This window comes from Vidua chalybeata, chromosome 2 (assembly GCF_026979565.1).
Source record: "Vidua chalybeata isolate OUT-0048 chromosome 2, bVidCha1 merged haplotype, whole genome shotgun sequence".
Classification (NCBI taxonomy): domain Eukaryota; kingdom Metazoa; phylum Chordata; class Aves; order Passeriformes; family Viduidae; genus Vidua; species Vidua chalybeata.
Window position 1 is genome coordinate 85,339,759 of NC_071531.1, and position 5,626 is coordinate 85,345,384.

General features: G+C 38.9%; 1 long non-coding RNA gene across 1 annotated transcript; it reads right to left on the minus strand.

Annotated features, from left to right (window-relative positions):
• Positions 1–3,198: 3,198 nt before the first annotated feature.
• LOC128781681 (uncharacterized) lies at positions 3,199–5,150 on the minus strand. Its single transcript, XR_008428453.1, has 3 exons — positions 4,972–5,150; positions 4,271–4,337; positions 3,199–3,331 (listed from the first exon to the last, which is right to left on the minus strand). It is a non-coding gene; the product is annotated as an uncharacterized LOC128781681 (long non-coding RNA).
• Positions 5,151–5,626: the final 476 nt, after the last annotated feature.

Here is a 5,626-nt window from a genome sequence, read left to right on the forward strand (position 1 = left end):
TCTCACACAAGAGAATGTGAAATACTCAAGCCCTCACTCTTTTCCCCTCGAGGTTCAACAACCCTTCCTCTTGGCTGGTCTAGATATACTCTAGAGAGGAAACTCCCTAGCACAAGAGGGAGCAGGTTCCAAGACTGGGCCAGGAATGCACAGAAAAAACCCCTCCCATTTCTAAGAGCTTGACTCAGGCAGTGTAGATGCTGAGTGAGGAAAAGATCACAGATCAGCTCAGTGATTGCCCTTGATTTATTCCTGTACTTGCCTCTGAATGACAATCTGATTATGCATAACTAACATTAAGATTTTAATGAGTTGTAATTAAACTTCATGTTTTTTTATTTTTGGGATACCTGATAAGCTGCCCCTTTTAGGCTCTTTTTTTTTCTGAAGCACCAAGCATTTCCATCTGTGTTATATTAAAAAAACTCTTTTGAAAAGGCTTAGTCTTTAGTAGACTTATCTGTGTGTCTCAGTCCCCAAGATGTGAAATGAGGATAAAAACAGTGCTTCTAACAATATTTTTGTGAAACTAAATTAGTATGTTAGAAAGCCTTATATTTCACACAATTATTGCGATGGAAAACTCAAGGGAGTTTTTAGATTTATTTTCAGAGAGATGTATAGTAAATAAATGACAAAGCCATAGCTTGATCAATTAATATAAGACAAAACAGTGATCAGTGCAACACAGTCAGAACATCTGGTCCACTGTATGATGCAGTGTATGTCTGCAAAGAGAATATGCTGTCATAAAATATTTACTCATGCACACATATTTTCAAGTGACTTGCTCTACATCTTTCCCACTCTGATCATTTGATAAAAATATCCATGTAGACACTTATGCAGAACCATATAGAGAATTGTATAGATATATACATCCACAGTCATATATACAGATATAGGAAAACTTCACATAATCTTTGCATTTTTATTTTTAGCATTAAAAGTGACCACTGCTTTTCCTGTCTTATAACACTGGCACTAGTATATCAAAGGCTTCCTCTGCTGGAGCTCCTGAATATGAAGTTGCATTTCTTTTTTGTCTTTTTCTTTTTCTTTTTTTTTTTTTTTTAATCAAACCTGCTTCTTTTCAGGGCAATTCTACAAGCACTTCTTTTTATTTTCCTGTAACATTATAATACTCAAACTATTGTGAGGTGAAAAATGAACCTCACAATTTTCTTGTTTAATGACACAAACTGTATTGAGATATTTTATTGTATATAAACAAAAATTAATTACATGTATTTTTGTATTAATTGTATTTTAAATGCAATAAAAATTAAATCTCATTTTTTAACTTCTTTTCTTCAGGGATCTGCTGTCTTAAGTTTCATTAATTATTCCATTGAGGGTGCTTTATTTGTTTGCATTAGGTATGACTCACAGAAGGAGCAAGTATCTTCAAACTATCACTGGCATTTTGACAAATCAGTGTTAGTTGGGAAGCCTTTCCAATATTAACAGGATTCTCTGTTCACATGGTCCTTCTGTCTGGAGATTCTGGGGTTTGATGACAGATTTTGTTCAACTAAATGAATGAAAATACAAAACTGCTATTCACGGTAGGTATAAAACTGGTGGACAGGGAGGATAATCCCTCAGGAGAAAATGACAGCAGTGGGATACTCTCCCATTTATGCAAAGACAAATGAGAGCTCATGAGGAATATTTTCCCAGACTCAATAATTTTCAAAGTGGTAACCTGTTTGTATAAGAAAAGCATACAGGATATCATTTAACTCCGAGTGTCATGTATGTATGTAAGTAACTGACACTACCATATGGCTTAGCCAAACTGATTCTCTCTTTTCTGAAGATCTGTGAAAATTTTGGTTTAGAAGTCAAAACACCCTGCATCTCTCTAACCAGAGCTACAAAAAAAAATGCCATCCCCTGCCTTTTTCCATGCATCCACTGGCATCCTTTCCATTTATGCAACAGATTCAGACTTCTTTATCTCACCTTTATAATTCTTCAAAAACAGTGCTGCCTGTAGTCTAGTCTTCAGTTCTGCTTCATCCTCCACCTCTCCCCACCCCTATCTTTGGCTCAGTCCTCTCCTTGATACCTCTGCACCTTCTTTTGTCCTTTTTACCTGTCCTCAGTGAACCCATGGAACGGATTCCTAGCCCCTCTCCATTAGGTAATTTTCTGCATCTCCATACCAGCGCCTTAAAATTTCACTGTCTTGCCTCCATGACTCACCTTGGACTCCCAGGTTAATAATAAGCCCCTTATGCTGTTATGGCTTCTATTTGCTCAAATGAGCTCATCATCAGCTCAGAGCAGGGATTTCTCCATCATTATGTTAATCCTAAAGTGGACATTATACAGAATTAGCCAATTCCTGTACTAGTAACTCTGAGAGGATACAGCAGAGTACCTGAGTACTGAGTACAGAGCAGGACAATAACCTTGAAAGGAAAATCTCACTGGCATAAAAGTACATGTTTCATCTGTGACTTGATTCTCCAGACAGCATTTCCATCCTCTCCCTTTCACAGGAACCAGCTTTGATGGACAGGCTGAGACTAGAAACAAACTAGAAAAACTTAACAAAATAGCAAAGGCAAGAAGCAGAGCTAAATAAAAGCAGCAGATTATTTTCTTGGTGTGGATCAGAGGGTTTCAACATGTGTCAGAGCACTGAGGAGGCAGAAAGATGAAGAGAGCTCAGCCAGGGACAGGCATGTGCTAGGTGTCTAGTGAACATGTTAATTTCATGCCAATGTAAACATTTTAAGGGTGTATGAGAAAGCAGGGTCCCCTGACCCTGTCTAAATCAACAAATGGCCATCAGCTTTCCTTCCTAATCCCCCTACAGATATCTCTGTGTCAAGCTCCAGCAAATCTAATTCTGCCCAGTCATCCTTTCCTCCCCAAATCCCTGTCCACAGGAAATGGTGGGTGTGGGAGGCATGTGGAATCAAATTAATTTGGAAAGCAAGTGCAAAGTCATTTGAGACCGTCCTGTTGGGGGAAGCTATGACTGCAGCGGGGGCTGGAAGGCAGGGAGGAGTGCTGGCTCCCTTACCCCCACACCCAGGACTGCCAGGGCACAGGAATACACAGAGAAGCTGTTTGGCACCAAGCAGAGAGGATCTATGAAGAGCAGGGCTTTTATTTGGTCTCAGCTCTCAGCTGATTGCTCCTGGACCACAGCTGATTTCTTGGAGTATAATAGCTGCTGCAGGGCTTGGTCACTACTGCTGTGCTTCTGCCACTTCTCAAACACCTGGGGGGTTCCACTCCTCATGTCTAAGGGGATCTTTAGATCCCATCTGCGGTCCCAGACCTCAGGTTACACTGAGCTTCTGAAGAGCAACTGAAGAACGTAGATGAAAAATCAGCAAGTTAAAAGAAAACAATATAGTAAATAAGCTTCCAGAAACTTCTAAGCCCAGTACTTTTCAACAGAAAAACACTTGGCGAGAAAAAATTCTAAAACTTTGTCACCTTCACTAAAGTTATTTATTTATGCTTCACCGGCAATAAAACAATTTTTTTGAAGATTATAAGAACTATGTACAGAGGGACGTTTAAGAAGCAAACACCTTAAAATGCCTTCAGTATTCCTGAAGAAAATCCTTGCACAGGTATGCAAATTCAGAAACAAGGATTCCTTAAGGATTTAATCAACTCACTATACTCACACCTGTAAAGGATTCAAATGATCACTATTTCATAGAGGTGCCATCAAAAACTTCTGTAATATTTTTGGTGTTTACTTTATAGCTAAGGAACTTTCTAAAGATCAGCCTCTTCAAAAAAGCCTTATACAATTTACAAATGGACCAAATGATCAGCTGAGATCTGCCTATCCAGCAACAAGAATAATCACATATTTATGTGACCAGCAAACCTGATTCCATAATAAACATAAACTACAGAAGAACTTACTTTACTCGCATTTAAAATGGGTGTTAAAATGGGTGCTCTCAAAAAAAACCCCACCAGTTTCTTAATCAGATTAAGATTACATGCTTCAGTGCATTGCAAGGCTCTCTACCATGAACCAGGCCTAAACAGACTCATATATCCTTCCTTCATATCCTTGACTTAGAAAATTCCATGCAGGCAGAGTCCCTATTCCAAAGAGTCTTTTCCCTTAACTATAATCAGGGAAGGCACATTTGCCTCAATGATGCATACATGTAAGTTTTCCTTTCTCCTGGGTGGCTTCTAAAAATGTTGAATCTGGAGCTTGAACACTTCCTTTCTGATGTAATTTGAGAAAGCAAGTTTGTAAATAATTGGACTATACCTGCTGTTGATGATATTAACTGCATCTGTTAGTGAATCCATACATACAATTACTGTCTTCAGTAACTCTGTAAGTAGCGATGTAGAAAAAGACAAGAGGTTTTTCAATTAACAGTGTCAACTATTCAATGAAATTATGTTTGATTTTGTCCAAACCAACTGTGGAATTTTCCTATAGTTTTAAATCTTGTTTCATTACAGCCCAGAAAATAAATTAAGTCACCCTTCATAAAATTATCAACCAACTCGCCAAACAAAAGTTTGTCATGTACATTTTTCAAAGTGAATAGAAACATACAGCCTTTTAGGTTAAAATTATTTTACAGCTACTTCTGTGAAGCAGATTAATCACAGTTGATTCAATTCAATAGAGCACCTTATAACATAGCTGGAGCACACTCACAAGTCAAAGGAACACCTTGCCCCAGTATGTTCAATACTAAATTGAAATAAATATTTCAGCTAAAGGTTTTTTGCTTTGATTTACTAATTTTGGGTCCTAAGCTGAGACTTCAGCTTCCAGAAAAATACCTCCTTTGGGTATCCACCTACTCCAGTGTGGGGTCTCCCACAGACTACATGTCTCATGCACCTCCAAGCACTGCAGGGGCACAGCTGCCTCACAATGGGCTGCACCAAGGGCTGCAGGGGAATTTCTGCTCTTGTGCCTGGAGCACCTCCTGCCCCTCCTTCTGCACTGACCTTGGTGTCTGCAGGGTGGTTCTTCTCACACATTCTCACTCCTCTCTCTGGCTACAGGTTGTCTGACAGAATTTGATGACACTTTGCCTGATGTTAATCCCAAGGAAAAAAAATAAAAGTGCAAGGTCTACAAGGGATCTGATTAATATACAACAAGAATTGCAGGGGCTTTTGCCCATCTCAAATACATTATCCCAGAGATGCTACCACTGCCTTTGATGGGCTGGGCTGTGGCCAGCAGTGGGTCCATCTTGGAGCCAGCTGCCATTGCTTTCATTGGACATGGGGGAAGCTTCCAGCAGCTTCTCACAGAAGCCCCTCCCGTAGTGCCCATGCAGACCTCCCACTACTAAAACCTGGACACACAAATAGAACACAGTGTTTCAGAATGATAAGCACTAATCAGTCATTCACTTTCATTAGAATGCAGGAGATACTTCTGCTTATGTCTTGTAATTTTTAATTTAAAAGGACAGGAAGAAAGTGAAGAAAAATAGTTGGAGCATCTAAAAAGGTATTAGGAAAAGAATATAAAGAAAAATCTGAAAAGTTACATAGCTGAATTCCTTCAAATATTTCACTAGAAAACAGAATGTGCTTTTTCTTCTGATTACAATTTCTGGATAAGAAAGATGCTATTAAAATTGTAATAGCT